Below are 26741 nucleotides of genomic sequence, written 5' to 3'. Positions count from 1 at the left end.
CAATGGAATGGACTGGAATGTGGAATGGAATGGAATGGAATGGAAGGGAATGCAGAATGCAATGGAATGGGATATGGAATGGAATCGAATGGAATGGAATGTGGAATGGAATGGAATGCAGTGGAGTGGAATGAGGATTTGAATGGAATGGAATGTGGAATAGAATGGATTGGAATGTGGAATGCAACAGAATGGAACGTGGAATGGAATGTGGAATGGAATGTGGAATGGATTGTTTAATGGAATGGAATGGAATGTGGAATAGAATGGAATGTAAGGGAATGTGGAATGGAATGTGGAAAGCAATGTGGAATGAAACGGAATGGAATGTGGAATGGAAAGTAATGGATGGAAAGGAAATTCAAAAACAATCTGGAATGGACAATGAAATGGAATGTGGAATGGTATGTGGAACAGAATGAAATGGAACGTGGAATAGAATGGAATGGAACGTGGAGTGGAATGGAATGGAACGTGGAATTTAACGCGGAAAGAAACATGGAATGGAATGTGGAATGGATTGTGGAATGCAATGGAAAGGAAAGTGGTATGAAATGTGAAATGGAATGGAATGGAATGCGGAATGGAATGGGGAATGTAATGCAATGGAATGAGAATGTAATATGGAATGGAATGAAATGGAATGTGGAATGGAACGTGGAATGGAATGGATTGGAATGTGGAATGGAATGTGGAATGGAATGCGGAATGGAACGGAATGGAATGTGGAATGGAATGAGGAATGGAATGTGGAATGAAACGTGGAAAGGAACGAGGAATGTAATGGAATGGAACTTGTAATACAATGTGGAAGGGAATGGAAGGCAATCTGGAATGAAATGTGGAGTGTAATGGAATGGAATGTGGAAGGGAATGGAATGGAATGTGGATTGGTATGTAGAATGGAACCGAATGTAATGTGGAATGGACTTTAATGGAATGTGGAATGGAAAGTGGAATGGAATGTGCAATGGATTGTGGAATGGAATGTGGAATGGAACGGAATGGAAGGTGGAATGGAATGTTGAATTCAGTGTGGAATGGAACTTCGAATGGAATGCAATGGAATGTGAAATGGAACGTGGAATGGAATGGAATGGAACGTGGAATGGAATTGAATGGAACGTGTAATGGAACGTGGAATGGAACGTGGAATGTAATGGAATGGAATGTGGAAAGGAAAGTGGATTGGAATGTGGAATGAAACTTGAAGTGGAATGGAATGAAACATGAAATGGAATTTAAAGAAACGTGGAATGGAACATGGAAAGGAATGAGGAATTGAACATGGCACGGAATGTGGAATGGAATGTGCAATGGAACGGAATGGAATTTGGAATGGAATGTGGAATTGAGTGTGGAATGGAACGTGGAAAGGAATGGAATGGATTGCGGAATGGAACATGCAATGGAACGTGGAATGGATTGGAATGGAATGTGGAATGGAATGGAATGGAATCTAATGGAATGTGGAATGGAATGTGGACTGGAATGTGGAATGGAATGGAATGAATTGTGGAATGAAATGTGGATTGGAATGGAATGGAATGTGCAATGGAATGGAATGGAATGTGGAATAGAATTTACTGGGAAGTGGAATGGAACATCGAATGGAATGGAATGGAATGGAATACAATGGAATGTGGAATGGAAAGGAATGGAATGTGGAATTGAAAGTGGAATGGAATGTGGAATGCAATGGAATGAAATTTGAAATGGAATGTTGATTGGAATGGAATGGAATGTGCAACGGAATGGAATGAACTGCGGAATGCAATGTGGAATGGAATGTGGAATGGAATGTGGAATGGAATGGAAAGGAATGGTATGAAATGTGGAATGCCATGTGAATTGGAATTCAGTGGAATGTGGAATGGAAAAGGGAAAGAAATGCAATGGTATGAAAATGGAATGTGGAAAGGAATGTGGAATGGAATTTGGAATGGACTGTGGAATGGAATGTGGAACGGAAAGTGGAATGGAATGGAATGGAATGCAATGTGGAATGGATTGTGAAAAGGACTGCAAAGGAACGTGGAATGAAATGTGGAATGAAATGCAATGGAATGAGAATGGAATGTGGAATGGAATGTGGAATGGAATGTCGAACGGAATGTGGAATGGAAAGTGGAATGGAATGGAATGGAATGCGGAAAGGAACATCGAATGAAATCGAATGGAACGTGGAAAGGAAAGAGGAATGGAATGCAGAATGTAATGTGGAATGGAGTGGAAGGGAATCTGGAAAAGAATGGAATGGAATGTGGAATGGGATGCGGAATGGAATGGGATGGAATGTGGAATGGAATGGGATGGAATGTGGAATGGAATATGGAATGGAAAGCAATGTGGAATGGAATGTGGAATTCAATGTGGAATGGGAAGTGGAAAGGAAAGTGGAATGGAATGTGGAATTCAATGTGGAATGCAATGGAATGAAATGTGGAATGAAACGTGGATTGGAATGGAATGGAATGCGAAATGGAATAGATTGGAATGTGGAATGGAATTTAGTGGAAGTTGGAATGGAATGTGCATTTGAGTGGAATGGAATGGAATGGAAGGTGGAAAGGAATGGAATGGAATGTGGAATGGAATGTGGAATGGAATATGGAATGGAATGTGGAATGAAATGTGGAATAGAATGTGGAAAGGAATGTGGAATGTAATGGAATGAAATGTGGAATAAAACGTGGATTGCAACGGAATGGAAAGTGGAATGGAATGGAATGGACCGTGGAACGGAATGTGGAATAGAATGTGTAATGGAATGTGGAATGGAATGGAATGGTATGGAATGGAATGTGTAATGGCATGTGAATTGCAATGCAACGGATTGTGGAAAGTAATGTGGAACGAAATGCAATGGAATGTGGAAAGAAATTCAATGGAATGAGAACGGATCGTGGAATGGAAAGTGAAATGGAATGTGGAATGGACTATGGAATGGACTGCGGAATGGAATGTGGAATGGAATGGAAAGGATTGGAATGTGGAATGGAATGTGGAATGGAATGGAATGGAATGTGGAATGGAATGTGAATTTGAATGCAAAGGAATGTGGAATGAAATTCAGTGGAATGAGAATGGAATGTTGAATGGAGTGTGGAAAGCAATGTGGAAAGGAATGGAATGGAATGTGGAATGAAATCTGGAATGCAATGGAATGGAATGTGGAATGGAATGTGGAATGCAATGGAATGTGGAATGGAAAGTGGAAAGGAAAGTGGAATGGAATGTGGAAATCAATGTGGAATGCAATGGAATGAAATGTGGAATGAAACGTGGATTGGAATGGAATGGAATGTGAAATGGAATAGAATGGAATGTGGAATGGAATTTAGTGGAAGTTGGAATGGAATGTGCATTTGAGTGGAACGGAATGGAATGGAAGGTGGAAAGGAATGGAATGGAATGTGGAACGGAATATGGAATGGAATGTGGAATTAAATGTGGAATAGAATGTGGAAAGGAATGTGGAATGTAATGGAATGAAATGTGGAATAAAACGTGGATTGCAACGGAATGGAAAGTGGAATGGAATGGAATGGACTGTGGAACGGAATGTGGAATAGGATGTGTAATGGAATGTGGAATGGAATGGAATGGTATGGAATGGAATGTGTAGTGGCATGTGAATTGCAATGCAACGGACTGTGGAAAGTAATGTGGAACGAAATGCAATGGAATGTGGAAAGAAATTAAATGGAATGAGAACGGATCGTGGAATGGAAAGTGGAATGGAATGTGGAATGGACTATGGAATGGACTGCGGAATGGAATGTGGAATGGAATGGAAAGGATTGGAGTGTGGAATGGAATGTGGAATGGAATGGAATGGAATGTGGAATGGAATGTGAATTTGAATGCAAAGGAATGTGGAATGAAATTCAATGGAATGAGAATGGAATGTTGAATGGAGTGTGGAATGCAATGTGGAAAGGAATGGAATGGAATGTGGAATGAAATCTAGAATGCAATGGAATGGAATGTGGAATGGAATATGGAATGCAATGGAATGTGGAATGGAAAGTGGAATGGAATGTGGAATGGAATGGAATGGGATGTGGAATGAAATGTGGAATGGAATGTGTAATGGAATGGAAGGGAATGTGAAAAGGAATGGAATGGAATGTGGAATGGGATGTGGAATGGAATGGGATGGAATGTGGAATGGAATGTGAAATGAAATGTGGAAATGAATGGAATGGAATGTGGAATGGAAGGAGGAATGGAGAGTGGAATGGAATGGTATGGAATATGGAATGGAATGTGGAATGGACTTCAATGGAATGTGGAATGGAATGTTGAGTGGAATGTGGAATGGATTGTGGAATGGAACGTAGAATGGAATGGAATGGAATGTGGAATGGAACATCTAATGGAATGGAATGGAACATGGAACGTAACTTGGAATGCAGCGAGGAATGGAATGTGGAATTGAACATAGCATGGAATGTGGAATAGAATGTGGAATGGAACGGAATGGAATGCGGAATTGAATGTGTAATTGAGTGTGGAATGGAAGGTGGAATCTAATGCAATGCAATGTGGAATGGAACATGGAATGGAATAGAATGGAATGGAACGTGGAATGGAATAGAATTGAATGGAATGGAATGTGGAAAAGAATGGAATAGAATGTGGAATGGAAAGTGGAATGACATGGAATGGAATGTGGAAGGGATTGTGGAATGGAATTTGGACTGTAATGTGGAATGGAATGGAATGAAATGTGAAATGAAATGTGGATTGGAATGGAAAGGAATGTGGAATGTAGTGGACTGGATTGTGGAATGGAATGCGGAATACAATTTAATGGATAGTGGAATGGAATGTGGAATGGAATGGAATGGAAAGTGGATGGGAATAGAATGGAATGTGGAATGGAATGGAAGGGTACGTGAAATTGAGTGTGAAACGGAACGTGGAATGCAATCTGGAATGGACTCGAAAGGAATGTGAAATGGAATGGAATGTGGAAGAGAATGCAATGGAATGGAATGCAGAATGGAATGTGGAATGGAATGTGGAATTGAATGGAATGGAATGTGCAAACTAATTAAATGGAATGTGGAAAGGAATGGAATGGAATGTGAAATGGAATGGAAGGTTGGATGGAATGGAATGGAATGTGGATTTGAATGCAATGGAATGTGGAATGGAATGTGGAATGGAATGGAATGCAATTTGGAATGGAATGCAATGCAATGGTTTGGAATGTGGAAAGGAATGGAATGGAATGCGTAATGGCATGTGGTATGGAATGGATTGTAATGAAATGGAATGTGGAATGGAAGGGAATGGAAGATGGAATGGAATGTGCAATTGAATGGAATGAAATGTGGATTGGAATGTGGAACTGAATGGAATGAAACGGAATGGAATGTGGAATGGAATGGAATGGAATGTGAAACTGAATGGAAAAGGATGTGGAATGGAATATGGAATGCAAAGGAATTTAAAGTGGAACAGAAAGTAACGGAATGTGGCAAGGAATGGAATGCTATTGAATGTGGAATGCAATGGAATGGAATGAAATGGAATGTGGAATGAAATGGAATGGAATTTGGAATGGAACGAAAGGAATGTGGAATGGAATGAAATTCAGTATGGAATAGAATGGAAAGGAATGGAATGTAGACTGAAATGGAATGGAATGGTCTGGAATGCCGAATGGAATGGAAAGAAATGTGATATGCAATGGAAAGGAATGGAACGTGGAGTGGAATGGAATGGAATGTGGAATAGAATGGAATGGAATGAGGATTGGAATGTGGAATGCAATGGAATGGAAAATGGAATGGAATGTGTAACGGAATGTGGAATGCAATGGAATGGAATGAGGAATGGAATGTGGAATGCAACGAGGAATGGAACGGAATGTACTGTGGAATGGAATGTGGAATGGAAAGTGGAACGGAAAGTGGAACAGAGAGGAATGGAATGGAATGGAATGTACAATGGAAGGGAATGGAATGTGGAATGGAATGTGGAATGGAATGGAATGCAATGGAATGTGGAATGGAATGGAAAGGAACGTGGAATGTAGTGTGGAATGGAATGTGGAATGGAATCTGGAATTGACTCAAAAGGAATGTGAAATGGAATGGAATGTGGAATAGAATGCAATGGAATGGAATGCGGAATGGAATGTGGAAGGTAATGTGGAATTGAAAGGAATGGAATGTGGAATCTAACGAAATGGAATGTGGAATGGAATGGAATGGAATGTGGAATGAAATGCAAGGTTGGATGGAATGCAATGGAATGTGGATTTGAATACCATGGAATGTGAAATGGAATGCGGAATGTAACGGAATGGAATGTGGAATGGAATGCAATGGAATGGTATGGAATGTGGAAAGGAATGGAATGGAATACTTAATGGCATGTGGTATGGAATGGATTGGAATGGAATGGAATGTGGATTGGAAGGGAATGGAATGTGGAATGGAATGTGCAATTGAATGGAGTGTAATGTGGATTGGAATGTGGAACTGAATGGAATGGAATGGAACGGAATGGAATGTGGAATGGAATGAAATTCAATATGGAATAGAATGGAATGGAATGGAATGTGGAAAGAAATGGAATGGAATGGACTGGAATGCGGAATGGAATGGAAAGAAATATGAAATGCAATAGAATGGAATGGAATGTGGAATGGAATGGAATAGAATGTGGAATAGAAAGAAATGGAATGTGGATTGGAATGTGGAATGCAATGGAATTTAAAGTGGAATGGAATGTGTAAAGGAATGTGGAATGGAATGGAATTGAACGTGGAATGGAATGTGGAAAGCAACGTGGAATGGAATGGATTGGAATGAGGGATGGAATGTGGAATGCAACGTGGAATGTAACGGAATGTACTGTGGAATGGAATGTGGAATGAAAGTGGAACGGAAAATGGAACGGAAAAGAATGGAATGGAATGGAAATTACAATGGAAGGGAATTGAATGTGGAATGGAATGTGGAATGGAATATGGAATGGAATGGAATGCAATGGAATGTGGATTGGAATGGAATGGAATGTGGAAAGGAAAGAATGGAATGCGGAATGGAATGGAATGTTATGGAATGTGGAATGAAATGGAATGGAATGCAATGGAATGTGGAATGGAATGGAATGGAATGGAATGTGAAATGGAATGTGGAATGGAATGTGAAACGCAATGTGGAATGGAATGTGAAACGGAATGAAAAGGAACACGGAATGGAATGGAATGGAACATGGACTGCAATGAAATGGAACGTAGAATGGAACCTGTAATGGAACTTGGAATGGAATTTGGAATGAAACGTGGACTGGAACTTGGACTGGAATTGAATTGAACGTGGAATGGAATGTGGAATGGAAGGGAATGGACTGTGGAATGGAATTTTTAATGGAAAGTGGAATGGAATGTAGTGGAATGTGGAATGGAAGGTGAAGTGGAATGGAATGGAATGTGGAATGGGATGAATTGGAATGAGGAATGGAATGTGGAATGGAATGGAATGGAATGTGCAATGGAATGTTGAATGGAATTTGGAATGGAATGTGAAATGGAACGTGGAATGGAATGTGGAATGGAATGGAATGGAATGTGGAGTGGAATGGAATGGAATGGAGTGGAAAGTGAAATGGAATGTGGAATGGAACGTGGAATGGAATGGAATGGAACGTGTAATGGAATGGAACGGAAGGTGGAATGGAATGTGAAATGGAATGTGGAATGGAATGAGGAATGGAATGAAATGGAAAGTGGAATGGAATGGAATGGAAAGTGGAAAGGATAGGAATGGAAAGAAGAAGGGAACGTGGAATGGAACGTGGAATGGAATGGAATGGAACGTTGAATGAAATGGAATGGAACGTGGAATGGAATGGAATGGAACGTTGAATGAAATGGAATGGAACGTGGAATGGAATGGAATGCAATGGAATGAGGAATTGATTGGAATGGGAAGAGGAATTGAATGGAATGGAAAATGGAATGGAAAGGAATGGAATGGAAAGGAAGTTGGAATGGAATGTGAAATGGAATGTGGAATGGAACGTCAAACGGAATGAAACGGAACGTGAAATGGAACATGGAGTGGAACATAGAATGGAACGTGGAATGGAGTGGAATGAATCGTACAATGGAATGGAATGAAAAGGATTGTGAAATGGAAGGTGGAATGGAAAGTGGAATGGAATGTGGAATGGAATAGAATGGAATGTGGAATTCAAGGGAATAGAATGTGGAATGGAATGTGGAATGCGATGGAATGGAATGGAATGGGATGTGGGATGGAATGAAATTGAATGGAATGTGGAATGGAATGTAATAGAATGTGGAATGGAAGGGAATAGAATGTGGTGTGCAATATGGAATGGAATGGAAAGAAATGGAATGGAATGTGAAATGGAATGGAATGGAATGTGGAATGGAAAGGAATGCAATGTGGAATGGAAAGGAATGGTATGGAATGCGGAATGAAAAGGAATGGAATGGAATGGAATGGAATGTCGAGTGGAATAGAATGGAAAGTGGAATGGAATGCAATGGAATGTGGAATGGAATGGAATGGAATGCGGAATCGTATGGAATGGAATTTGGAATGGAATGTCATGCAATGGAATGGAAGGTGGGATTGAATAGAATGGGAAGCGGAATGCAATGGCATGGAATGTGGAATGGAATGGAATGGAACGCGGAATGGAATCTGAAATGAAATGTGGAATGGAACTTGGAATAGAATGAAATGGAACGTGGAATGGAATGGAATGGAAAGTGGAATGGAATGCAAAGGAACATGCAATGGAACGTGCAATGCAAAGTGGAAGGGAAGGTGAAATGGAATGGAATGGAATGTGGAAAGTAGTGGAATGCAATGTGGAATGGAATGGAATGGAATGCAATGCGACATGGAATGCAACGTGGAATGGAATGGAATGGAACGAGGAATGGATCGTGGAATGGAATGACCAAAGGAAAGTGGAATGGAACGTGGAATGGAATAGAATGGAAAGTGGAATAGAGTGAGGAATGGACTGTGGAATATAATGGAATGGAATGTTTAATCGAATGGAATGGAATGTGGTATGGAATGTGGATTGGAATGTGGAATGGAATGGAATGGAATGTGCAAAGGATTTTGCAATAGAATGGAAAGGAAAGTGGAATGGAATGTGTAGTGGAATGGGGAATGTAATGGAATGGATTGTGAAATGGAATGTGGAATGGAATGGAATGGAATGTGGAATGTAATGGAAAGGAATGGAATGAGGAATGGAATGAAAGGGAATGGAATGTGGAATGGAATGGTATGGAAAGAAATGGAATGGAAAGTGGAACGGAATGGAAAGTTTTGTGGAATGGAATGGAATATGAAATCGAATATGGAATGGAATGGAATGTAGAATAGAATGGAATAGAATGCAGTGTGGTATGGAATGGATAGGAATGGAATGGAATGTGGAATGGAAGGGAATTGAAAGTGGAATGGAATGTGCAATGGAATGGAATAGAATGTGGATTGGATTGTGCAACTGAATGGCATGGAATGGAATGGAATGTGGAATGGAATGGAATGGCATATGGAATGGAGTGGAATGGAATGTGGAATGGAATGGAATGGAATGTGGAATGGAATGGAATTGCATATGGAGTGAAATGTGAAATGGAATGTGGAATGGAAAGTGAAATGGAATGTGGAATGGAACGTGAAATGGAATGAAATGGAAAGTGAAATGGAATGGAATGGAACATGGAATGGAATGGAATGGAACACGGAATGGAATGTGTAATGCAAAGTGGAGGGGAACGTGGAATGGAATGTAATGGAAAGTGGAAAGGAATGGAATGGAATGTGGAATGGAATGGAATGGAACGTGGAATGGAATGGAATGGATCATGGAATGCAACGTGGAATGGAATGGAATGAAACGTGGAATGGAACGTCCAATGGAAAGTGGATTGGAACGTGGAATGGAATAGAACAGAAAGTGGAATGGAATGTGGAATGTAATGTAACGGCAAGTGGAACTGAATGGAATCGAATGTGGTACGGAATGTGGAATGGAATGTGGAATGGAACGGAATCAAATGGAAAGTGGTATGGAATGGATTGTAATGGAATGGAATGTGGAATGGAAGGGAATGGAATGTGGAATGGAATGAGCAATTGAATGGAATGTTATGTGGATTGGAATGTGCAGCTGAATGGAATGGAAGGGAACGGAATGTGGAATGAAAGTGAATGGAATGTGTAATGGAATGGAATAGGGAATAGAATGGTATGGAATGTGAAATGGAATGGCATATGAAATGGAATATGGAATGGAATGAAAGGGAATGTGGAATGGAAATGAATGGAATGTTGAAACGAATGAAATGGAATGTTGAATGGAATGGAATGGAATGAGGAATAGAATGTGGAATGCAATGGAATAGAAACGCAATGGAATGGAATGGAATGGAATGCAGGATGGAATGGAATGGAATGTGGAATTGAATGTGGAGAGGAATGGAATGGAATTTGGCATAGAATGTGGAATGGAATGGAATGGAATGTGGAATGGCATGGAATGCAATGTGGAATGGAATGGAATGGGAAATGGAATGGAACGTGGAATGGAATGTGGAATGTGGAATTTAATGTGTAATGGACATGAATGGAATGGAATGAAATGTGAAATGGCATGTGGAATGGAAAGGAATGTGGAATGGAATGTTCAATGGAATGGAAAGGAATGGAATGCGGAATTGAATGTGGAATGGAATGAATGGAATGTGGAATGGAATGTGGAATGGAATGTGGAATGGAATAGAAAGCAATGTGGAATGGAATGCGGAATGGAATGTGGAGTGGAATGTGGAGTGGAATGTGGAATGGAATGTGGAGTGAAATGTGGAAAGGAATGGAATTGAATGTGGAATGGAATGTGGAATGGAAATGAATGGAATGGTCTATTGAATGGAATGGAATGTGGAAGGGAATGGAATGGAATGTAGAATTGAATGTGGTAGGGAATGGAATGGAATGTGGAATTGAATGTGGAATGGAATGGAATGCAATGTGGAATGGCATGGAATGGAATGGTATGGAATGTGGAATGGAATGGAATGCAATGTGGAACGGAATGGAATGGGAAACGGAATGGAACGTGGAATGGAATGTGGAATGTGGAATTTAATGTGGAATGGACAGGAATGGAATGGAATGAAATGTGAAATGGCATGTGGAATGGAATGGAATGCAATGTGGAATGGAATGGAATGGAGTGGAATGTGGAATGGAAGGTGGAATGGAATGGAATGGAAAGTGGAATGGAATGTTGAATTGAATGCAGTGGAACGTGGAATCGAAGGTGGAATGGATTGGAATGGGATGTGGAATGGAATGGAATGAAACGTGGAATGGTACATGAAATGGAACGAGGAACGGAACACGGAATGGAAAGTGGAATGGAACGTTTAATGGAAGGTGGAATGGAATGGAATGGAACGTGGAATGGAACTTGGAATTAAAGGAGAAATTGAAAGTGGAATGGAACTTTGAATGGGATGTGGAATAGAATGGAATGGAATACGGAATGGAATGGAATGGAACATGGAACAGAAAGGAATGAAATTTGTAATGGAAAGGAAACGAGTGTTTAATGCAATAGAATAGTATAGAATATGGAATGGAAAGGAATGTAATGGAATGGAATGCAATGGAATGTGAAATGGAATTGAATGGAATGTGGAATGGAAGAGAATGGAATGTAGAATGGAAGGAAATGGAATGTGGAATGGAATGGAATGGAATGTGGAATGGAATGGAGTGGAATAGAATGGAATACACTGGAATTTGGAATGCTAAGTGGATTTGAATACAATGGAACCTGGAATGAAACTTGGAATTGAAAGTGGAATGGAACGTGGTATTGAATGTGGAATGGAATGTGGAATTGAATGTGAAATGGAATGTAGAATCAACCTGGAATGGGAGGTGGAATGGAATGTGGAATGGAATATGGAATGGAATGTGGATTGGAACGTGAAATGGAATGGAATGGAATGTGGAATGGAATGTGGAGTGGAATGGAATGTGGAATGGAGTGGAATGGAATGTGGAGTGGAATGTGTAATAGAAAGGGCAATAGAATGGAATGGAATGTGGAATGGAATGTGGATTGGAATGTAATGGAATGTTGAATGGAATGCAAAGGAATATGGAAAGGAACACAGAGTGGAATTCAATGGGATGTGGACTGGAATGTGGACAGAAATGGAATGGAAGGTGGAATGGAATGATATGGAATGTGGAAAGGAATTTAATGGAATGGAATGTAATGTAGAATGGAATGGAATGGAATGTGGAATAGAATGGCATGGAACATAGAATGGAATGTGAAATGGAATTAGAAATGGAATGTGGAATGGAATGTGGAACGGAATGTTGAATGGAAATTTATGGGATGTGGAATGGAATGGAATGGAATGTGGAATAGAAGGGAATGGAATGTGGAATGGAATGCAACGGAATGTGGAATGGAATGTGGAATGGAATGGAATGGAACTTGGAATAGAATGGAACTTAGTGGTATGGAAAGAGGAATGGAATGGAATGGAATGGAATGGAATGCAGAATGGAATGGAATGAAATGTGGAATGCAATGGAATAGAATGGAACAAGGAACGGAATGGAATGGAATGTGGAATAGAATGAAATTGAATGTGAAATGGAATGTGGAATGCAATGGAATGGAATTTGGAATGGAAAGTGGAATGCAATGGAATGGCATGTGGAATGGAATATGGAATGGAATGTGGAAAGGAATGGAATGGAATGTGGAATGCAATATGGAATGCAAAGTGGAAAGCAAAGGAATGGAATGTGGAATGGAATGTGGAATAGAATGGAATGGAATGTGGAATGGTGTGTGGAATGGAATGTGGAATGTAAGAGAATGCAAGTTGGAACGAACTGTGGAAGGGAATGTGAAATGAAATGGAATGGAATGTGGAGTGGAATGTAGAAGGGAATGTGGAATGGAATGGGATGGTATTGAAGGTGGAATGGTATGGAATGTAACTTGGAATGGAAAGGAAAGGAATTTGGAATGGAATGGAATGGCGTGGAATGTGGAATGGAATGTGCAAAGGAATATAACGGTATGGGAAATGGAATTTGGAATGGAATGTGAAATGGAATGTGGAAAGAAATGTCGAAAGGAATGGAATGGAACACGGAATATAATGGAATGCAAAGTGGAATGGAACGTGGAATGGAATGTGGAAAGGAACGTGGAATGCAGTGGAATGGAAAGTGAAATGGAATGGAATGGAATGTGGAAAGGAATGTGGAATGGAATGTGAAATTGAATGTGGAATGGAACGTGGAATGGAATGAGAAATGGAATATGGAATAGAATAGAATGCAATGTGGAATGGAATGTGGAATGGAATGGAATGGAAGGTGGAATGAAATGGAGTGAAATGAGGAATGGAATGTGAAATGAAATATGATATGGAATGTGGAATGGAATGTGGAATGCAATGTGGAATTAAATGGAATGGAATGGAATGTGGAATAGAATGTGTAATGGAATGTGGAAAAGAATGGAATGGAAAGCGGAATGTAAAGTGGAATGGAATGTGGAATGGAAAATGGAATGGAATGGAGTGGAATGTGGAATAGAAAGTGGAGTGGAACGTGGATTGGAAAATGGAATGTACTGGAATGGAACATGGAATGGATTGTGGAATGGAATGTGGAATGGAACGTGCAATGGAATGTGAAATGGAATGCAATGGAATGTGTAATGGAATGTGGAATGGAATGGAATGGACCATGGAAAGGAAAGTGGAATGGAAAACAATGGAAGGCGGAATGGAAGGAAATGAGACGTGGAATGGAATGTGGAATGGAACGTGGAGTGCAACGTCGAAAGGAATGTGGAATGGAAAGATATGGAATGTGGAATGGAATGTGGAATGGAACGTGGAATGGAACGTGCAATGGAACGCGAAAAGGAATGTGGAATGGAATGTGGTATGGAATGGAATGGAATGTGGAAGGGAATGTGGAATGGAATCGAATGGAATGTGAAATGGAATGGAATGGAATGTGGATTGGAAAGGAATGGAATTTGGAATGGAATGGAATAGTGTTGAATGTGGAATGGAATCGAATGGAATGTGGAATGGAATGTGGAATGGAATGGAATGCAATGGGGAATGGAATGGAAAGTAAGCTGGAATGGAATGTGGAATAGAGTGCAATGTGGATGGGAATGGAAAGGAATGTGGAATAGAATGGAATGGAATGTGGAATGGAATGGAATGGAATGTGGAGTGGATTGGAATGCAACGTGGAAAGGAATTTCGAATGGATTGCAATGGAATGGAATGCAACGTGGAATGGAGTGGAATGGATTGTGGAATGGAATGGAATGGAATAGGGAATGTAATGGAAAGGAAGCTAGAATGGAATGTGGAATGGAGTGCAATGTGGATGGGAATGGAATGGAATGTGGAATAGAATGGAATGGAATGTGGAATGGAATACGATGGAATGTGGAGTGGAATGGATTGGAATGTGCAATGGAATTTGGAATGGATTAGTATGGAATGGAATAGAATATGGAATGGAATGGAACGTGGAATGGAATGGAATGGATTTTGGAATGGATTGTGGAATGGAATGTCAAATGCAATGGAATGGAATGTGGAATGGAATGTGGAATGGAATGGAATGGAGGTTGGAATGGAATGGATTGGAATGGAATGTCGAATGGAATGGAATGGAACGTGGAATGGAACAGAATGGAACGTGGAATGGAATGCAATGGAACGTGGAATGGAATGGAATGGAACATGGAGTGGAATGGAATGGAATGGAATGGAAAGTGGAATGGAACGTGGAATGGAACGTGGAAAGGAATGGAATGGAAATTAATGGAATGTGGAATGGAATGTGGAGTGGAATGGAGTGGAATGGAATGGAATGTGGAAAGGAATGGAATGTACTATGGAATGGAATGGAATGCAATGCAATGGAAAGTGGAATGGAAAGGAATTGAATATGAAATAGAATGGAATGGAATGCAATGTGGAACGTAATGGAATGCAATGTGGAATAAATGAAATGGAATGTGAAATGTGATGGAATGGAATGGAATGTGGAATGGAATACAATGGAATGTGGAACGGAATGCAATGGAATGTGGAATGGAATGGAAAGAATGTGGAATTGAATGGAATGAAATGTGGAATGGAACGGAATGGAACGTGTAATTCAATGGAATGGAATGTGGAATGGAATGTGGATTGGAATGGAATGGAAAGTGGAATAGTATACAATGGACTGGTATGTAATGTGGAAAGGAATGCAATGGAATATGCAACGGAATGTGGAATGGAACGTAGAATGGAACGTGAAATGGAATGTGCAATGGAACGGGGAATGGAATGTGGAATGGAATGTAAATGGATGTGGAAAGGAATGAGGAATGCAACGGAATGGAATGCAGAATATATTGGATTATAATGCAGAACGGAAAGTAATGGAATGTGGAATGGAATGCAATCCTATGGAATGTGGAAAGAAATGGAATGGAATGGAATGGAATGTGGAATGGAATGGAAAGGAACATGGAGTGGAATGGAATGCAATATGGAATGGAATGAAATGGAATGTGGAATGGTTGGAATGGAATGTGGAATGGAATGGAATGGAATGTGGAATAGAATGGAATGGAATGTGGAATGGAATGTGGAATGGAATATGGAATGGAATGTGGAATGGAAAGGAATGAATTGTTTAAATGGAATGGAAAGGAATGTGGAAGGGAATGTGGAATGGAAAGGAATGTGGAAGGGAATGTGGACTGGAATGGAATCAATGTGGAATGGAATGTGGAAGGGAATGGAATGGAATGTGGAATGGAATGGAATGGAATGTGGAACATAATCGAATGGAATGTTGAATTGAGTGGAATGGAATGAAATGTGCAATGTAATGTAATTGAATGCAATGTGGACTGGAATGGAATGGAATGAAATGGAATGTGGAACAGAATGAAATGGAATGTGGAGTGAAATTCGGAATGGAATGAAATGGAATATGTAACGGAATTGGTCAGAATGTGGAATAGAATGTAATATTATGTGGAATGGAACGTGGAAAGGAATGTGGAATGGAATGTGGAATGGAATGGAATGGAATTTGGAAAGGAATATGGAATGAATGGCATGGAAAGTCGAATGGAATGGAATGGAATGTGGAATGGAATGAAATGGAACGCGGAATGGAAAGTGGAATGAAACGTGGAATGCAATGTGGAAAGGAATGTGGAATGGAATGGAATGGAATGTGGAAAGTAATGGAATGGAATGGAAAGGAATGTGGAATGGAATGTGGAATGGAATGCCGAAAGGAATGAGAAATGCAAAGGAATGGAATGTGGAAAGGAATGTGGAAAGGAGTGGGGAATAGAATGTGGAATGGAACAGAATGAAATGTGTAATTGAATGTGGAATGGAATGAGGAATGGAGTTTCGAACGCAATGTGGAATGCAACGGATTGGAGTGTGGGATGGAATGTGTCATGGACCGGAATGGAATGTGGAATTGAATGTAGAATGGAAAGTGAAATGAAATGGAAATGAATGTGGAATTGAACGTGGAATGGAAAGTAATGGGACGTGGAATGGAATGTTTAATAGAACGTGGAATGTGATGAAATAGAAAGTGAAATGGAATGTGGAATGAAATGTGGAAAGGAATGGAATGGAATGTGGAATGGAATTGAATGGAATGGGGAATGGAATGGAACGGAATATGAAATATAATGTGGAATGGAGTGTGAAATAGAATGTGGAATACAACGTGGAATGAAATGAGCAATGGAATGTGGAATGGAACGGAATGGATTGTGGAATGGAATGTGGAATGAAGTGTGGAATGAAATGTGGAATGTAACGGAATGGAATGTGGAATGGAATGTGGAATGGAATGTGGAATGGAATGGAATGTAAAGTGGAGTGGAATGGAATGGAATGTGCAATGGAATGGAATGGAATGGAGTGGAAGGTGGAAAGGAAAGTGGAATGGAACTTTTAACGCAACGTGGAAAGGAACGTGCAGTGGAACGTGGAATGGAACGTGAAATTGAATGGAATGGAATGTGGAATGCAATGTTGTGGAATGTGGAAAGTAAAGGAATGGAATGTGGAATGGAATGGAATGGAATGTGGTATAGAATGTGGAATGGAATGTAATAGAATGGAATGTGGTATGCGGAATGGAATGGAATGGAATCGATTGGAACGTGGAATGGAATATGCAGTGGAACGTGGAATCGGACATGGAAAGGAATGTGGAAGGGAATGGGGAATAGAATGTGGTAAAGAATGGAATGGAATGGAATGTGGAATGGAATGGAATGGAATCTGGAATGGAATGGAATGGGATGTGGAATGCAATGGAATGTGGAATGAAATACAACATTGAATGGAGTGCAATGGAATATGGATTGGAACGGAAAGGAATGTGGAATGTAATGGAAAGGAATGAAATGCGAAATGGAATGTGGCATGGAAAGTGAAATGGAATGTAGTATGGAATGTGGAATGGAATGAAATGGAATGTGGAATGGAATAGAATGGAATGGAATGTGGAATGGAATGGAATGGAATATGGAATGAACTGGAACGGAACGTAGAATGGAATGTGGAATGGAATTCGGAATGGAATGGAATGGAAAGGAATGTGGAATTTAACAGAATGGAATGTGTAAATGAATGGAATGTTATGTGGAATGGAATAGAATGGATCATAGAATGGAATGAGGAATGGATTGTGGAAAGGAATGTGGAATGGAAAGGAATGGAATTTGGAATGGAATTGAATGGAATGTGGAATGGAATGTAACGTGTAATGGAAAGCAATGGAATGTGGATTGGAATGTAAATGAATGTGGAATGTAATGCAATGAAATGGAATGGAATGTGTAAGGGAATGTGAAATGGAATTTGGAATGGAATGTGAAACTGAATGTGGAATGCAACGTGGAATGTAAAGAAATGCAAAGTGGAATGGAATGTGTAAGGGAATGTGAAATGGAATTTGGAATGGAATGTGAAACTGAATGTGGAATGCAACGTGGAATGTAAAGAAATGCAAAGTGGAATGGAATTTAATGGAACGAGGAGTGGAATGGAATGCAACGTGTAATGGAACATAGAATGGAACGTGGAATGGAATGTGGAATGGAAAGTGGAATGGAACTTGGAATGGAATGTGGAATGGAATGGAATGGAATCGAATGTGAAATGGAGTGAGGAAAGGAAAATGAAATAGAAAGTGGAATGGAATGTTGAATGGAATGTGTAATGGAATGGAATGGGATGTGAAATGGAATGTGAAAGGATTGTGAAATTTAATGTGGAATGGAAAGTGGAATGGAATCGAATGGAATGCTGAATGGAATGTGGAAAGGAATGGAATGGAATGTGGAATTGAATGTGGAATGGAATGGAACGGAATGAGGAATGGAATAAAAGGGAATGTGAAATGGAATGTGGAATAGAATGTGGTGTGGAATGTGTAATGGAATGGAAAGGAATGTGGAATTGATCATGGAATGGAACGTGGAATGGAAAGCGGAATGGAAAGTGGAATGGAATTTGGAATGGAACGTGGAATGGAATGGAATGGAATGTGGAATGGAATGGAATGCAAAGGAATGGAATGCGGAATGCAATGGGATGGAATGAGGAATTGAATGGAATAGAATGGAATGTGGAATTGAATGGAATGGAACGTGGAATGCAATGTGAAAATGAATGTGGAATGGTAGCTGTAATAGAATGGAATGGAAAGTGGAATGGAATGGAATGGAATGTGGTATAGAATGCAATGGAATGGAATGTGGAATGGAATGGAATGGAATGTGGAATGGAACGGAATGGTACGCGGAATGGAATGGAATGGAATGTGGAATGGAATAGATCGTGGAATGGAATGGAATGAAATGTGGATTGGAATTGAATGCAATGTGGAATATAATGGAATGGAATGGAATGTGAAAATGAATGCGTAATGGAATGTGTAAACGAATGTGGAATGGAATGAATTGTAACGTTGAACGGAGTGCAGTGGAACGTGGAATGGAATGTAATGGAACGTGGATTGGAACGTGGAATGTAATGTGGAATGGAATGTGGAATGGAATGGAATGTAGTGTGAAATGGAATGTGGAGTGGAATGGAATGGAATGTCGAGTGTAACGTAGAATGGAATGGAACGGAATGTGGAAAGGAATGTGGAATGGAATGGAATAGAACATGGAATGGAACGTGGAATGGAATGTGGAATGGAATGCAATGGAAGGTGGAATGGAATTGAACGGAATGTGAAATGGAATGTGGAATAGAAAGTGGAATGGAATGGAATGGAATGCGGAATGGAATGTATAATAGAAAGGAATGGAATGTATAATAGAAAGGAATGGAACCTGGAATGGAATGGAATGTGGAATGAAATGTATAATGGAAAGGAATGGAATGTGTAATGGAATCGAATGGAATGTGAAAAGGAATGTGGAAAGGAAGGTGGAATGGAACGTGGAATGTAATGGAATGAAACGTGGAATGGACTATGAAATGCAATTTTATGAAACGTGGAAGGGAATGGAATGGAATGTGGAATTGAACGTGGAAGGAACGTGGAATGGAACGTGGAATGGAACATGGAATGGAATGTGGAATGGAACGTGGAATGGAATGGAATGGAATGGAATGCGGAATGTAATGGAATGGAATGAGAAATGGAATGGAATGGAAATGAAAGTGGAATTGAATGGAATGGAATGTAGAATGGAATGGAATGGAACGTGGAATGGTATGTGAAATGGAATGTGGAATGGAATGTGGAATAGAATGGAATACAAAGTGAAATGGAATGGAATGGAAGGTGGAATAGAATGGAATGGAATGGAATGTGGAATGGAATGTGGAATGGAATGGAATGGAATGTGGAATGGAACAGAATGGAATGTGGAATGGAATGGAACATGGATAGGAATGGAATGGAATTTGGATTTTGAATGAATGCAATGTGGAATAGAATGGAGTGTAATGGAATGTGTAATTGAATGTGAAAACGAATGTGCAATAGAATAAACTGGAAAGTGGAATGGAGTGCAGTGGAACATGGAATGGAATTTAAAGGAAAGTGGATTGGAACGTGGAATGGAATGTGGAATGGAAGGTGGAATGGAATGGAATGGAATGGAATGTGAAATAGAGTGTGGAGTGGAATGGAATGGAATGTCGAATGGAATGTGTAATGGAAGGGAATGGAAAGTGGAATCAAAAGTGGAATGGAATGGAATAGAACATGGAATGGAACGTGGTATGGAATGGAATGGAACGTGGAATGGAATAGAATGAAACTTGGAATGGAATGTGTAATGGAACGTGGAGTGCAATGTGGAAGGCAATGTGGTATGGAATGGAGTTGAATGTGGAATGCAAAGCGGAATGGAATGGAAAGAAATGTGGAATGGAATGGAATGGAATGGAATTTGGAATGGAATGGAATGGAATGTGGAATGTAATGCAATGGAATGTGGAATGGAATTGAATGTTATTTGGAATGGAATGTGGAATGGAATTGAATGGAATGTGCAATAAAATAGAATAGAATGAAATGGCATGCAAAATGAAATGTGTAATGGAATATGTAATGGAATGTGAATTGGAATGTGGCATGGAATGAAGTGGAACTTGGAATGGTATGGAAAGGAACGTGAAATTGAATGGAATGGATTGTGGAATGGAACATGGAATGGAATGTGGAATGGAAAGTGGAACGGAATGCAATGGAATGTGGAATGGAAAGTGGAATAAAATGGAATGGAATGTGGAAAGGAATGAAACGGAATGTGGAATGCAATGTGGGACGGAATAGAATGGAATGTGTAATGGAAAGTGGAATGCAATGTAGAATGGAATGGATTGCAATGTGGAATGGAATGTGGAATGGAATGTATGGAATGTGGAATTGAATGGAATTCGATTGTATGGAATGTGGAATGGAATGGAATGGAAAGTGAAATGGAACGTGGAATGGATAGTGGAATGGAAGGTGGAATGAAAGGTGGAATGGAATGTGGAATGTAATGGAAGGGAGTGTGGATTGGAATGCAATAGAATGTGGAACGGAATGGAATTGAATGGAATGTGTAATGGAATGTGGAATGGAATGTGAAATGCAATGTAGAATGGAATGTTGAATTGAATGACACGGAATGTAGAATGGAATGGAATGGAATGTGGAATGGAAAGAAATGGGATGTGGAATGGAATGAAATGAGACATGGAATGGAATTTGGAATGGAACGTGGAATGGAATGTGCAAAGGAATGCGGAATGGAACATCAAATGGAATGGAATAGAACGTGGAAGGGATCGTGGAATGGAATGGAAAGGAAAGTGTAATGGAATGCGGAATTGGTAGTGGAATGGAAAGTGAAATTGAATGGAATGGAATGTGGAATTGAATGTGGAAAGGAATGGAATGGAATGTGGAATTGAATGCGAAATGGAATGGAATGGAATGTGGAATAGAATGAGCAATGGAATCGAATGGAATGTGGATTGCAATGGAGGGGATTGTGGAATGGAATGGAATGCAAAGAGGAAAGGAATGTGGACAGGAATGCAATGGAATTTGGAATGGAATGTGGAATGGAAAGCAATGTGGAGTGGAATGTGGAATTGTGAGTGGAATGGAATAGAATGGAACATGGAATTTAATGTGGAATGGAGCGGAATGTTATGTGGAAATTGGAATGGAATGGAATGGAATGTGGAATGGAAAGGAATGTGGAATGGAATATTGAATGGAATGGCATGGAATGTGGAATGGTATGTGGAATAGACTGTGGAATGGAATGTGGAATGAAATGGAATGGAATGTGAAATGGAATGTGGAATGGAACGTGGAAAAGAACGTAGAATGGAATGTGGAATGGAACGTGGAATGGAATACGGAATGGAATCTGGAATGGAAAGTAATGGAATGGAAGATGGAATGGAACGTGGAATGGAATGGAATGGAAGGTGGAATGCAAACTGGAATTCAATGCGGAATGGAACATTGAGTGGAACATGGAATGGAAAGGAATGGAACGTGGAATGGAAAGTGGAATGGAATTTGGAATGGAACGATAAGTGGAATGTGGAATGGAATGGAATGTGGAATAGAATGGAATGGAAAGGAATTTGGAATGGAATGGAATGGAATGTTATGGAATGTGGAATGGAATGGAATACAACGCGGAATGGAATACAACGCGGAATGGAACGTGGAATGGAAAGTGCAATGGAATGTGGAAAGGAAAGTGGAATGGAATGTGCAGTGGATTTGAAAGGTATGTGGAATGGAACGGAATGAAATTGAATGGATTGTGGAATGGAATGGTATGGAATGTTTAATGGAATGGAATGGACTGTGGAATGGAATTGAAAGGAATGGAATTTAGAATGGAATGGAATGGATTGAAATGGAATGTGGAATGGAATGGAATGCAATGTGTAATGGAATGGAATGGAATGTGGAATGGAATGGAATAGAATGGAATTGAATGGAATTTGGAATGGAATGGAATGGAATGGAATGGAATGGAATGGAATGGAATGGAATGCAATGCGGAATGAAGTGGAATGGATTGTGGAATGGAATAGAATGGAATTGAAAGGAATGGAATTTGGAATTGAATTCACTGGAATGTTAAATGGACTGCACTGGAAAGTGAAATGAAATGGAACGGAACGTGGAATGGAATCTAGAATGGAATTCGGGTTGGAATGGAATGGAATGGAAAGTGGAATTGAATAGATTAGGATGTGGAATGGAATGGAGCGGAATGTGGAATGGCATAGAATAGAACGTGGAATGGAATGTGGAAAGGAATGTGGAATGTAATGCAATGGAATGTAGAATGAAATGGAATGGAATGTGAAATGGAATGTAACGTGGAATGGAAAGGAATGGAAAGTGCACTGGAATGTAAAGGAATGTGGATTGTAATGGAATATAATGTAATGGAATGTGAAATGGAATGTGAAATGGAATTTGGAATGGAATGTGAAACGTGATGTGGAATGCAATATGGAATGGAATGAAATGCAACGTGGAATGGAAAGGAATGGAACGTGGAATGGAATGGAGTACAACGGGTAATGGAACATAGAAGGGAACGTGGAATGGAATGTGGAATGAAATGGAAAGGAATGTCTTCTGGAATGTGGAATGGAATGGAATGGAAAGTGGAATGGAATGTGGAATGGAAATGAATGGAATCAAATGTGAACTGGAAGGTGGAAAGGAATGTGAAATGTAATGTGGAATGGAATGTGTAAAGGAATGGAATGGAATGTGAAATGGAATGTGGAATAGAATGTGAAATGGAATGAAATGGAAAGTGCAATGGAATGGAACAGAATGGAATTTAACGTGGAATGGAATGTGGAATGGAATGCTGAATGGAATTTAATGGAATGTGCAATGGAATGTGGAATAGAATGGAATGGAATGTTGAATGTAATGTGGAATGGAATGTGGAATGGAATGTGGAATGGAATGGAATGGAATGTGTAGTGGAGTGGAATGGAATGTGAAATGGAATGTGGAATGGAAGGTGGAATGGAATGTGGAATTTAATGGAATGGAACAAGGAATGGAATATGGAATGGAATGAAATGGAAAGTGAAAAGGAATGTATAATGGAAAGGAATGGAAAGTGGAATGAAATTGAATGGAATGTGAAATGGAATGTGGAAAGGAAGGTGGAATGGATCGTGGAATGGAATGGAATGGAACGTGGAATGGACTATGGAATGCAATGGTATGTAATGTGGAATGGAATGGAATGGAATGTGGAATCGAAAGTGAAATGGAACTTGGAATGCAACTTGGAATGTAATGTGGAAAGGAATGTGGAATGGAACGTGGAATGGAATGGAATGCAATGCAATGGAATGGAATGCGGAATGGAATGGAATGAGGAATGGAATGGAATGGAAAAAAATGCAGAATTGAATGGAATGCAAAGTAGAATGGAAAGGAATGGAACGTGGAATGGAATATGAAATGGAATATGGAATGGATTGTGGAATAGAATGGAATGGAAAGTGAAATGGAATGGAACGGAATGTGGAAAACAACGGAATGGAATGGAATGTGGATTGGAATGCGGAATGGAATGTGGAATGGAACAGAATGTAATGTGGAATATAACGGAATAGAATATGGAATGGAATGTGGAATGGAATGGAACGTGGAATGGAATCGAACGGAATGTGGATTGGAAATGAATGCAATGTGGATTAGAATGGAATGGAATGTGAAATGGAATGTGTAATGGAATGTGGAAACGAATGTGCAATGGAAAGAACTGGAACATGGAATGGAGGGTAGTGGAACGTGGAAAGGAATGCAATGGAACGTGGATGGGAACGTGGAATGGAATGTGGAATGGAATGTGGAATGGAATGGAATGGAATGTGAAATGGAATGTGGAGTGGAATGGAAAGGAATGTTGAATGGAATGTTGAATGGAATGAATAGAATGTGGAATCGAATGTGGAATGGAATGGAATAGAACATGGAATGGAACATGGAATGTAATGGAATGGACCGTGGAATGGAATGGAATGCAACGTGGAATTTAATGTGGAATGGAACATGGAGTGCAATGTGGAATGGAATGTGGTATCAAATGGAATTGAATGTGGAATGGAAAGTGGAATGGAATGGAGTGGAAAGTGGAACGGAAAGGAATGGAATGTGGAAGAGAATGGAAAGAAATGGAATGTGGAATGGAATGGAATGGAATTTGGAATGGAATGGAATGAAATGTGGAATGAAATGTGGAATGTAATTGAATGGTATGTGGAATGGAATGCGCAATGAAATTGAATGGAATGTGCAATGGAATAGAATGGAATGAAATGGCATGAGAAATGGAATGTGTAATGGAATGTGAAATGTAATGTGGATTGGAATGTGGAATGGAATGAAGTGGAACGTGGAATGATATTGAATGGAATGTGGAATTGAATGGAATGGAATGTGGAATGAGCGGTAGAATGGAACGTGGAATGGAACGTAGAATGGAACGGTGAAAGGTATAGAATGGATTGTGGAACGGATTGGAATGGAATGTGAAATGGAAAGTGGAATGGAATGCAATGAACTGTGGAATGGAAAGCGGAATGGAATGGAAAGGAATGTGGAAAGAAATGGAATGGAATGTGGAATGCAATGTGGGAGGAATGGAATGGAATATGGAATGGAAATTTGAATGCAATGGGATGTGGAATGTAAAGACAAATGCAATGTGGAATGGAAAGGATTGGAATGTGGAATGGAATGTGAACTGGAATGTAATGGAATGGGGAATGGAATGGAATTGGTTTGTATGGAAGGTGGAATGGAATTTGACTGAATGTGGAATGGAATGTGGAATGGAATGGAATGGAAAGTGAAATGGAATGTGGAATGGAAAGTGGCATGGAACGTGGAATGTAACGTGGAATGGAATGTGGAATGTAATGGAAGGGAAAGTCGAATGAAATGGAATGGAATGTGTAATGGAATGGAATGGAATGGAATGTAAGGTGAAATGGAATGTGGAATGGAATGTGAAATGGAATTTGGAAGGGAATGTGGAATTGAAATAAATGGAACGTGAATGGAATGGAATGGAACGTGGAATGAAATGAAATGGGACGTGGAATGGAAGGTGGAATGGATGGTGGAATGGAATGTGCAACGGAATGCGCAATGGAACGTGGAATGGAATGGAAAGGAACGTGGAATTGATCGTGGAATAGAATGGAAAGGAACGTGTAATGGAATGTGGAATTGGTCGTGGAATGGAATGCGGAATGCAATGGAATGGAATGTGTTATGAAACGTGGAATGGAACGGAATGGAATGTGGAATGGAATGAGCAATGCAATTGAATGGAATGAGGAAAGGAATGTGGATTGGAATGGAGGGGAATGTGGAATGGAATGGAATGGAAAGCGGAATGGAATGTGGACAGGAATGCCTTGGGATTTGGAATGGAATGTGGAATGTAAAGGAATGTGGAATGGAATGTGGAATCAAAAGTGAAATGGAATGGAATGGAACGCGAAATGTAACGTGGAATGGAAAGGAATGGTATGTGGAATGGAATGTGGAATGGAATGTGGAATGGAAAGTGGAATGGAAATTGGAGTGGAATGGAACGGAATGGAATGTGGAGTGCAATGTGGAATGGAATGTGGAATAGAATGGAATGGAATGTGGAATGTAGTCTGGAATGGAATGTAGAATGGAACGTGGAATGGAATCTGCAAAGCAAAGTGGAACGGAATGTGGAAACTAATGGAATGGAACTAGGAATGGAATGTGGAAACAAATGCAATAGACCGTAGAATGGAATGTGTAATGGAGTGGAATGGAATGTGCAATGGAATGTGGAATGGAATGGAAAGTGGAATGGAATGGAATTGAATGTGGAATGGAATGAGGAATCGAATGGAATAGAATGTAGAATGGATTGAAATGGAATGGAATGTCGAATGGAATGTGGAATGGAATTTGGAATGGAATGGAATGGAATGTGTAGTGGAATGCAATGGAATGTAAAGTGGAATGCAATATAATGGAATGTGGAATGGAAGGGAATGTTTTGGAATGTGGAATGGAATG

This window comes from Pongo abelii, chromosome 9 (assembly GCF_028885655.2).
Source record: "Pongo abelii isolate AG06213 chromosome 9, NHGRI_mPonAbe1-v2.0_pri, whole genome shotgun sequence".
Classification (NCBI taxonomy): Eukaryota; Metazoa; Chordata; class Mammalia; order Primates; family Hominidae; genus Pongo; species Pongo abelii.
The sequence above is the reverse complement of the archived record's forward strand: the minus strand, read 5'-3'. Positions refer to the sequence as shown.